The 11,769-nt window shown below is 41.2% G+C and overlaps 1 protein-coding gene across 5 annotated transcripts in view; it reads left to right on the top strand.

Annotated features, from left to right (window-relative positions):
• The first annotated feature begins 211 nt into the window (after positions 1 to 211).
• The window catches only part of LOC103697346 (disease resistance protein RPM1-like), a 41,455-nt gene continuing 29,897 nt past the window's right edge, over positions 212 to 11,769 (top strand). Inside the window, exons 1-2 of one of the 5 annotated variants that reach the window (XM_039121541.1) lie at positions 212 to 998; positions 2,609 to 2,777. The gene's annotated coding sequence lies outside the window, so the exon portion shown is untranslated. Of the gene's footprint in view, positions 999 to 2,407; positions 2,778 to 11,769 lie in introns of those variants that run through there. The other 4 variants (XM_039121540.1, XM_039121542.1, XM_039121543.1 and 1 more) reach the window with 4 other exon arrangements.

Raw genomic sequence — 11,769 nt, 5'->3', positions numbered from 1 at the left:
AAAGCTTAATTTTTTGAATTTTGTTCAAGTATAGTTACCATTGTTACTATATTAGTCCAAATATGATTGATATTTTCTTTGATGTGTTTTCGTTCTTAGCTCTATTGTTTGGTTAATATTGATGTACAAATCGTTGTAACTGTGATAGAAAAGTACATAGAATAAAAATATTTCTTTCTCTTCTCTTAGTTTATCAAATATATTAGAAAAAAACTATCTTGCAAATTTATTAGAAAAGTGTGCATCATCTGATTATGTACTATATACTGATGAACCCTTGTTCTAGAAATTATATATCGATCTACCTTGATGTGTATATTGACTTGCTAAATAATTAATTTGCTTGGTGTGTATTACTTGACCACAATAATATTATGTACTATATTTTTTTTTTTAGTTTCTTTTCGTTGTAGAACTGACCATTCTGTTAGTAGAAGAAATATGACTTTTGGGTTTATTCTCTAAGATGAGCACTAAAAAAAACTGTGGCAAAAAAAAAAAGTCCGCCCGATATAATTTTTGCTCATCATCTGACATTTTATATAGTTATGTCCAGCTCATCCAATCTCCTCTTGTTTTGTTAACCGTAATTTAACCCGTAATTGAGCTGGATGGCCAGAAAATAATAAAAAAGAGCACACTCATGTGCCTCCTGGCGTAGGAACACAACTTTGAACTTCCCTAGGCGACCGTGCACACTCGACGCGGTCCCCAAACCAGACAGCAATTTTCGTTATTTTTTATTTGTTTTACCAGTGCTGCCGGGCTGCTTCTTTCATCGCTTCTCTCGGATTCCTTTCAGTTAAACGAGGATTTAATCTATAAAGAGTGGAATCACGGCCATTTCTCTCTCTGCTAATCTTATATATTTAGGTGCTGCCCTGATCGATGTGCGCATAGGGATGCACTCTCTCCGGCGACAAAGTCATCCTACTTCATTGATCCCAGACATTTCATTGCTGGTGACGCTTCCTTTCAAGGGCTGGGCTGCATCAGAGGTGAGGACGGACTGTTCTTACTCTTTTATAGTTACGAAGGAAACCCCAAGCTTTTTAGAAATTCATTTTGGAATATTACTCCTGTGCAATAATATAGCTTCAAGTTTAGAAATTCAATTTGGAATATTACTCCTGTGCAATAATATAGCTTCAAGTTATATAGCTTCAAGATAGATTGTGCTGCATGATTGTCACTATAAGAAAATGGTCAATGAGCGACAAAATATTTTGCTACAAATTATAATTTGTAGCTAATAAGTATCATAAAAAAATGAAATAAAATATATGTCATGAAATATCATTTAAGTAGTATTTTAGCAACAAAATTATATTTCGTTGGTAATTTTTGTCACCAAGAAATTGCAAGGGAGTTTGATGGCTGAATTCTTTTTGATGAACTACCAATATTTCTTCGAAGAACGGATTTCTGGAGATGCGTTCTTCCTGGAGAATCCGAGTTTCTATGCTCTTCAAATTGGACCAAGAGATCTTTCTCAACCGTAGAAGATTGAACTAGCTGTGACCAGTCCACGCTATTTGCTTTGGACCTCTTAGCCGAAGGCAGTTTCCGTATCCAGTCAACTGAGGACCTGATGGCTTAGGACCAAGTTGCAATTGATAAAAGTAGATGAAGGCTGTCATCGAGATGTCCCCATAGACAGTCTTATATTAATACCATATGCTTAAATGTACATACCAGTTGCGTATACGGATCTTTTCTAAAATGGCTTTTCTAAATGAAAGTCTGCCATGTCCAGTTTAAAAATGGACATGAGGCTGAATTTAAAGACGACAAGTTAGGACCAAGTTGCAATTTATGAAAGTCGAATTTGGCGCCTAAAGCACCTAATCTAGATGAAGGCTCAAGTACGAACATATCCTTTGTGCGGAAGAAGCGTATGCCTCCGCGATCATCCACTGATCATTTTGAGAACTGTGCATATAGTTGGATGGTGTATTTGTAGTGCTTTGAAATCTGCGCAGTGGATGATCGTGCGAGGAGGAAGGCGCATCCTTGTTGCGCGCGTGTAATGCAGTCACGTTCCTTCCTAGAGGGGTGTCAACTTGGCGGCACATTGTTTTGGAATAGAGTGTTCCATCTGGTAGTAGATGGATAGTTGTTGCCGGAGAGTAATTTATTTTATATGATTATTGGAAAGTAACTTTAAGTCTCCTTTTATGTTCAAGATCTCTCCTCCATCAAGAGAGGTAAATCCAATTGGTTCGTTGTTTAGGATTGGCATCCATCACGTGGTGGGTGGATGATTATTGGTGGGGATTAATATTTTTATGTTTGGATGGGATGGCTTGCACAAATAGTCGCTGCAAGCTGCAATGGCCTTGATGGCCTTTCCTACCTACCCTGTCTATATAAAATAGCTTTATATGGTTACGTCCAGCCATGATTCCAATCATTTTAGAAAAAAAAATCATATGGAGGGGCACTATAGAATATTTTATGGACCACAACTTTCAACTTCCGTAGGCGACCGTATACATTGCACACCCGATGCGGTTCCCAAACCAGTGAGCAATTTTCGTTATTCTTTCTTTATTTTACCAATGCTGCCGACCAGTTTCTTTCCTCACTTCTCCCGAATTCCTTTCAGTTAAACGAGGATTTAATCTAGAACAAGTGGAATCACGGCCACTTCTGTCTCTGCCAATCTTATATATTTAGGTGCTGCTCCGCCTAGTGAGAAAGTCATCCGAGTTCGTTGATCCCAGACATTTCATTGCTGGTGACGCTTCCTTTCAGGGGCTGCCTGGTGATCAGAGGTGAGGACGGACTCTTCTTACTCTTTTATAGTTATGAAGGAAACCCCAAGCTTTTAAGAAATTCAATTTGGAATGTTACCCCAGTGCAATAATATGACTTCAAGTTAGATCTTGCATGATTTATCCCTATAGGAAAATGGTCAATCAGCCACAAAATATTTTCCTACGAATTACACAATTTGTTGCTAATAAGTACCACAAAAAAATGAAATAAAATATTTATCATGAAATATCATTTAAGTAGTATTTTTAGCAACCAAATTATATGTCGTTGGTAATTTTTGTTACCAAATTTATGGCGCCAAATACTTCTACTCCGGCCTTTTGGTGGTAATTTTATTGGTTATGATATTTTTGCAATGAAAAATTATTGTCATGAATACCATAACTTTTTATGATAATATATTTTTATCATGAATTAATTATCAATTTTGATGATGATATTAGAATCATTCCCAAATATATACTTATGGATACAAGATAATAAAAAAAATATCAGCAATTTTTTTGACAGGTTAATTTCGTCACTAATATTTTTTTATATTTGGCAACAACATTATGTTTCCTTGCATGTGGATCTTTATTTTTTGGTGAGGATAGTATTTCATCGCCGAAGATTTATTTATTGCTAATGTGTATAATTTTGTCGCATAATGTAAGCTATCTAGCGATAAAATAGTATTTCATCATACATTCTTCAGTATATAAATTTACGATAGAAATTATTTTCATTGCTAATTATCTAATTAACTATTAACAATGATAATATTTTGTAGTTAAACATAACTTTATTGGTAACATATATATTTTTATCGTAGAATACTAACTTTTTAACGACAAATTAGATTTTATCACCTATACATTATCGCATAACTTTTATGATGAAATAGTTTTTATTGCAAATTATTTATATAATTTAGTGATGACAATGTTTCATCGTTATATATACATATATTTATTGGCAACATATAAAGTTTTGTTGCAGAATATTGACCATTTAACGACGTAATGGAAGTTACCATCTATATATCATTGTAAACTATAGTTTGCAACAAAAAGAATCATGAATTATCTATTTTTAAAAAATTATAAAATATATATATAATGTTGCCCAGATAGACAATCCAAGAGGGGGATGAATTGGGTCTTAAAATAATTATAGCAATTAAAAGGTTTGTGAATAACTAATCAATGCTTTTTGCAAGTGGATTAATTAGATGCTATGTGCAGTGTATGAAATGAAAGTAAGAGACAACAAGACAATCACAAACACAAGAAAATTTATAGTGGTTCGGAGCTAACCCTTGCTCCTACGTTCACTCCCCAAGCCTCACTTGGGAATTCACTATAACCCCTCGGATTATAGCCGGTTGTTTTACAAGCTCACAACCTAACTTGTTGTTTTACGAGATCACAACGAACTCGGTCGGTTTTTCCAGGCTCACCGACTAGAACCATCCGATTATTTTTCCGGGATCACAATCAAACCCTTACACGTTGGTTTCAACCTAGGCTCACCAACAAACCTTTACACCCTTGATTCAATCCCCTGATTGAATCAAGTAAGGAACAAATGGATTGAAAAACAAACAGAAAAATATAGCTTCTAAACAAGCAGATATTCAGCGATATAAATAAGAGAGAAGTTAAGAGCCCTCAAACGAATTTATGAAGATGTAGAAGAGGGCTTCTCGAACTCGGGGTCTCCTCTTGAATGTCTTGAAGACTTGAAGACTGAAGGAGACTTCTTTAATGCAGGGAAGAGTTGGTTGGATGGAGTTAATGGCCCCTCTTCCTTCTTTTCCTTTGAAATCCTTTGGTAGATGAAGATTTCTTATTTTCTTTGAATGGAATGTCGCTTCTCTACCTTGCTACAGTTCTCTTTGGCTATTTAAGCCATTCCCCACGGAAACTAGCCGTAGGCACAATCTTCTAGCCGTTCTGCACATTCTGCACATCCTAACAATGTTTCCGTTGGGATCGGAGTCGACTCGCGCGATCTGGAGTCGACTCGGCTGCAGCAGGAGTCGACTCATGCTTTTCTGGAGTCGGCTCGGCAACTGTTCCGGATTTGAATTAAAGTGCTCTTCTCGACTGGGAGTCGACTCGACTTAACCCGGAGTCGACTCCCCAAAGTCTAGAGCTGACCTGGCACTTTTGGAGTCGACTCATTCCAAGGAATCCATAGATGTATTCTTCAACTTTGCTCACTTGAGTCGACTCGAAAATTCTGGGAGTCGACTCGGCGCTCAGAGTCCGAACTCCCGATCTTCTGTCTTTTGACTCGTGCCGTCCTGGAGTCGACTCGAACTGTTTCGGAGTCGACTCGGCTCTCAGTATCCAAAAAACAGTCTTCTGTCTTTTTGGGGTAGCGCTGTCTTGGAGTCGACTCGAACTGTCTTGGAGTCGACTCGCCTCTCAGAGACGAAAATACTGTCTTCTGTCTTTTTGGGGTCGCGCTGTCTTGGAGTCGACTCGGACTTTGCGGGAGTCGACTCGGCTCTTAGTGTCCGAAAGTTGCTCTCTGACTTTTGCCTTGTATCACACTGGGAGTCGACTCTCGCTTCCTTTGGAGTCGACCTGCCAACCATCGGAGTCGACTCGAGTTCCTCAGGAGTCGACTCGGCTCTCAGGGTCCAAAATAACTTCTCTGTCTTTCTGTCTGTAACTCCCTGGAGTCGACTCGTACTACCCTGGAGTCGACTCGGCAGTATCGGAGTCGACTCGCGTTCTTCAGGAGTCGACTCGTTGACAGGTTTTGAGTTGGATCTTTCTGTTCGTCTGTCTGTTCTCAGTCGGAGTCGACTCGTAATGTACAGGAGTCGACTCGAGCCTGTGCCAGTACTTCTGATACGCTTGGAGTCGACTCGTAATCTCCCGGAGTCGACTCGAGTCTCAGACTTTGGTTCAAATTGACTTCTTAACTTATCCAAAATGTCTTGAACCAAATCTAGAGACACTTAACCATAAATTTACAAGAATTTCACTGAAACACTAGATTGAATTCATTAGTAAACATAAGATATACTCAAATGCTTTGAGCTCATCAAAATCAAATAGGGTTATAATCAATCACTCCACAATCTCCTCCTTTTTGATGATGACAAAACATTGAGTATATGTAAAGTGAATTGCTCAACAAACAAGGAGATTTATGGTAAAATTTTAAAATGAATTCAAGTGTCTAGTTATTTTAATTTATCCAAAACTGAAAGGTGTGAAACAGTAAATTTTGAAGTTAAAGCTTCCCCTTTCATTTGGAATTATATAAGCCTTCATGTCATGCAATCAATTGTTTGGCTTATATATATTTAATGAGTTTGTTTCTTAAAAATTCAGATTCTCCCCCTCAACACATGCATTCAACTTTGTTTTGATTCTCTGAAATTTTTTTTAGTGTATTGAAGCTTTTGAACTTAAATTTTCGGTTTTTAGAGGAAAAATCTGCCAATTTGTTCTTGAGTATGATTCAACTAATCTCCGAATATCCCTTGAATAGATTCTGGAGATTACTCCGTTAGGAGCCCCAACAGAGAGATAATGAGCCTCGAGGTATCGAATCCACTAAGAGCAAATTATTGTGTGTTTTAAAAGTTTGCTTTTTATTGATTTTCATTGATTCCCTTTACATGTCTATTCAATATATTTTCTCCCCCTTTTTGTCATCATAGCAAAAAGGAAGAAAGCACATCACACAAGCAATTAGAGATTAAATTTGCACAGTATTGAAGAAAATTGTCTACTCATTGTATTGATTGTATATGTAGGTACACTTGTAGATACAAAGAGTGTTGCCCAGATAGACAACCCAAGAGGGGGGGGGTGAATTGGGTTTTAAAATAATTTTACACTTAAAACGTTTGTGGATGACTAATTAATACTTTTGCAAGATGATTAATTAGTTGCTATGTGCTGTGAATGAAATGAGAGCAATAGAGAGAGACAAACAATCACAAACACAATATTTTTATAGTGGTTCGGAGCTAACCCTTGCTCCTACGTCCACTCCCCAAGTCTCACTTGGGAATTCACTATAACCCCTTGGATTACAGCCAGTTGTTTTACAAGCTCACAACCAAACTTGTTGTTTTACGAGCTCACAACGAACTCGGTCGGTTTTCCCAGGCTCACCGACTAGAACCACCCCAATTGTTTTTCCGGGATCACAATCGAACCCTTACACGTTGGTTTTACCCTCGGCTCACCAACCAACCTCTACACTCTCGATTCAATCCCCTGATTGAATCAAGCAAAGACAAGGTGGAAAGAATGACAACAAACAGAAAAACAGAGCTTCTCAAAAGCAGATAAATAACAATATAAGCTAGAGAGAAGTTAAGAGCCCTCAAACACGTTTGAGTTGGAGTAGAGTAGGGCTTCTTGAACTTTGAGTCTCCTCTTGAACGTCTGGTCGACTTGCAAGCAGGAGGAGACTTCGTTAATTGCTGGGAAGAGGGAGCTGGATGGAGTTAATGGTGCTCTTCCTTCTTTTCTGTTGAAAACCCGTTTGCAGAGAAAGAATGCTTGATTTCTTTGAATGGAATGGTCGTTCTCTGCCTTGCTACAGTCCTCTGTGGCTATTTAAACCACCCCCCACGGAAACTAGCCGTTAGACACCTTTTTCTGCCCGTTCTGCACACTCTGCACAACCTGACAATGTGTCCGTTGGGGTCGGAGTCGACTCTCGCGATCTGGAGTCGACTCGGCTGTAGCGGGAGTTGACTCATGCTTTTCTGGAGTCGGCTCGGCAACTGTTCCGGATTTGAATTAAAGTGACCTCCTCGACTGGGAGTCGACTCGACTTAACCCGGAGTCGACTCGCCAACTTCTGGAGCTGACTTGGCATTCTCGGAGTCGGCTCATTCCATGAAGTTCATGGAGCTAATTTTCAACTTGGCCCACTCGAGTCGACTCGACAATCCTGGGAGTCGACTCGGCGCTCAGAGCCCGAACTCCCTATCTTTTGTCTTTTGGCTCGTCCAGTCTTGGAGTCGACTCGAACTGTTCCGGAGTCGACTCGGCTCTCAGTTTCCGAAACACAGCCTTCTGCCTTTTTGATGTAGCGCTGCCTTGGAGTCGACTCGAGCTGTCTGGGAGTCGACTCGGCTCTCAGAGACAATAATTCGGTCTTCTGTCTTTTTGGGGTCGCGCTGTCTCGGAGTCGACTCGCACATTGCGGGAGTCGACTCGGATCTCAGAGTCCGAAAACTGCTCTCTGACTTTTCCTTTGTGTACCACTGAGAGTCGACTCTCGCTTTCTTTGGAGTCGACCTACCAACCATCGGAGTCGACTCGCGTTCCACAGGAGTCGACTCGAATCTCGGGTCGAAAATCGCTCTCTGACTTTTCTGTCTGTAACACCTTGGAGTCGACTCATATTACTCCGGAGTCGACTCGGTAAGCATCGGAGTCGACTCGCGCACTTCAGGAGTCGACTCGCTGACAGGTTTTGAGTTGATGCTTTCTGCTCGTCTGTCTGTTCTCAGTCGGAGTCGACTCGTAATGATCCGGAGTCGACTCGAGTCCGTGCCAGTGATTCTGATACGCTTGGAGTCGACTCGTAATATCCCGGAGTCGACTCGAGTCTCAGACTTTGGTTCAAAACGACTTCTTAATTTGTCCAAAATATCTTGAACCAAGTCTAGAAATATTTAGACAAGATTTTCACTGAAACACTCAATTGAATTCATTAGTAAACAAAAGATATACTCAAATGCTTTGAGCTCATCAAAATCAAATAGGGTTTTAATCAATCACTCCACAATCTCTCCCTTTTTGATGATGACAAAACATTGAGTATATGTAAAGTGAATTGCTCAATAAACAGGAAAATAAAATCCATAAATGAATTCAAGTGTCTGGTTATTTAATTTATCCAAGCTTGAAAGGTGTGAAATAATAAATTTTGGAGTTAAAGCTCTCCCTTTCATTTGGAATTATATAAGCCTTCATGTCATGCATTCAATTGTTTGGCTTATATATATTTAATGATTTAGCTTTCTTAAAAATTCAGATTCTCCCCCTCAACATATGCATTCTACTTTGTTTTGATTCTCTGAATTTCCTTTTAATGCATTGAAGTTTTTGAACTAAAATTTTTGGTTTTTAGAGGAAAAATCTGTCAATTTGTTCTTGAGTAGGATTCAACTAATCTCCGAATATCCCTTGAATAGATTCTGGAGATTACTCCATTAGGAGCCCCAACAGAGAGATAATGAGCCTCGAGGTACCAAATCCACTAAGAACAAATTGTGTTTTAATTTTTGATTCTCATTTTGATTTCTTTTATGTTGATTCCATTTACATATCTACTAAATATTTCTCCCCCTTTTTGTCATCGTATCAAAAAGGAGGTAAGCAGAACAATCAATCAATTAGAGATCAAATTGCACACAATTGAAGAGAATATGTCTACTCATTGTATTGATGTGTATGTAAATACATTTTAGAATACAATAAGTAAAGCAAAAAAGTACATGTCAAAATAAAACAAAAGCAGCTAGGGTCTCCTCGAGGATGTGGCTCCTCCTCTCGAGGATGTGGCTCCTCCTCTCAATCTGTTCTGCTCCATGAGGAGAGTGACCCCGTCTGTGACATTCCCAAGCTGGGAGATGATGGCCGAAGTGGCCCTGCTGTGTGTGGTGGAGAGCTCGGTCAGGGTCTCCTGCAGTGTGTCCAACTTGGCGATCAGTACATTCGCCAAGCGCTCGGCCCCCTGGGTAGTGGTGCCCATATCCTGTCGGACGTTATCGCGCATCTTCCGAGTGGTGCTCGAGACTTCGCTCATGCTGTGGAACTGGGCTTGGACCAGGAACCTTACATTGTCGATCTCTTCCCGCACATGGGCCGTCATCTCAGCCACGGCGGACAGGGAAGGGACCAACGCTGAAGAATGTGCAGGAGAAGGAGCAGGCACTGAACCCCGGAGCTCCCTAAGCAGGTCATCCCGGAGATCTCTAACTATCTCCTGCCGCAACTCCCGGAGCTGCTCAGGAGCGATCCGGACCTCCATGGACTGAGTATGTGGAGCTGAGGAGGAGGGTCCGGCTGAGGTGGTGGGAGCAGAGGTGGAGGGAAAGTCAGGATAATCTGAGTCTGGGTCAGGACTAGGGGAATGTCTGGTGGTATGTGTGGAGGTGGAAGACTTCCTAACCCAGGTCCCCTCTACCTTCCGAAACCCCATCCTGTGTAGGGTTCCCGCTCGCGTGCGATCTGTCCATCGCAATGCGCGAGAGGGCTCCCCCTCAGGAATAGGAATCTCGGCCTTCCTAAACAAAAGAGTGAACATCATACCATAGGGGAGGGTGAGCCTAGGTCTATCTAGTGGCTCACAGAGATATCGATACATAAGTTTCGGGAAGTTGATTGGGGTGTCCTGGAGGATGTAGAACATAAGGGCTAGGTCTCTCTCAGATACAAAATCGAAGCGGCCAGTCTTCGGGAAGAGGGACCTAGAAAGGATGCTCAGGAGGAGCCGCAACTCAACTGGAAGTGAGCTAGCAGACACCTCATCCAAGGGGGACTGGGGTGGATGCCCTAAAATGGCCGTAAGGGCCTCAGTCCTATCCTCAGGGTGTGCGGGTGCCACCCCAACTTGGGGAAGATGGAGGACCTGAGCAATGATATCCTCCGAAATGAATAATGGGACACCGGCTACCGTGCCCTCTATACCCCCATCGCCCCTATGGACGGTACCGTAGAACTCCCTAACTAGTCCAGGGTATGTGGGGAGATCTAAGGTGAGGAAATACTCTAAGCCCTGGGCCCGCAGTCTCTCTCCTATAGTAAAGCCCTCCCGGGAGAGATAGTCGAAATCGACGTATCTCCCGGTGGAGACCGCCTTTCCGGCGCACGGCCTCGAGGGAACCTCCCTCGGCGGGGAACGAGCCGGAGGTTGTGACCTCGCGGGGTCGTTCCGAGCCTTGGAACGCCGCTCGGTACCGGACGCGGGTTGGGGCCTCTTCCGGACAACGACTTTACGAGGCATTTTGACCTAGAATGGGATAAAAACCCTAATGGACGGTGAAAGGTCGACGGGAAAAGGCTTAGGAACGGCCGGAGACGATCTAGGAGTCGGCTCTAGGTCTTGTGAACAGTGGCGGCGGTGAATAGAAGTGTTTTGTAAACGACGGAGTTAGGGTTAAAAAGTCGGATCCCGACTACGAGTCGACTCCTCTGAGTCGCGAGTCGACTCGACCTTGAGTCGACTCCAAAGTATGCGCGAGTCGACTCCCCCTTACGAGCCGACTCTGAAACTTACTCGAGTCGTCTCGAACTCTGGCACGCACCTAAAATCATCCTATGTTCGTGCCGAATGAGGGAAAATCACTAAGTTATGATCTGATTTGATGATTATTGAAAAGAAACTTTATATTAACCACAATCTAATCATCAAAATCAATGAACTAGTGAAAAATACCACTAGGATGGATCAATCACTCCTAATCCCCTCCTAAGCACACTAAATCTCTCTTCACTTAGGGGTTTTGTAAAAATGTCAGCTAATTGATCATCAGTGCAAACAAATTGAAGTGTCACATCACCATTTAGTACATGATCTCTTATGAAGTGGTGTCTTATCTCAATATGTTTAGTTCTTGAATGCTGAATTGGATTTTTAGTTAGATTAATGGCACTTGTATTATCACAATTAATGGAAATTTTATCTTGTTTAATGCCATAATCTTCCAATTGTTGTTTGATCCACAAGATTTGAGCACAACAACTCCCGACTGCAACATATTCAGCTTCAGCAGTAGATAATGCAACCGAATTTTGTTTCTTGCTAAACCATGAGATTAAGTTTTCTCCTAGGAATTGACATGACCCGCTGGTGCTTTTTCTATCAAGTTTACATCCAGCAAAGTCTGAATCTGTGTATCCTATTAAGTTTAGGCTAGATTCTTTAGAATACCATAACCCTATATTCTTTGTTCCTATTAGGTATTTAAAGATTCTCTTGACTGCAATTAGATGAGATTCCTTAGGATTA

Source organism: Phoenix dactylifera, unplaced genomic scaffold (assembly GCF_009389715.1).
Source record: "Phoenix dactylifera cultivar Barhee BC4 unplaced genomic scaffold, palm_55x_up_171113_PBpolish2nd_filt_p 001128F, whole genome shotgun sequence".
In the NCBI taxonomy this organism is placed as follows: Eukaryota; Viridiplantae; Streptophyta; class Magnoliopsida; order Arecales; family Arecaceae; genus Phoenix; species Phoenix dactylifera.
This window is presented reverse-complemented; position numbering and strand designations above follow the sequence as displayed.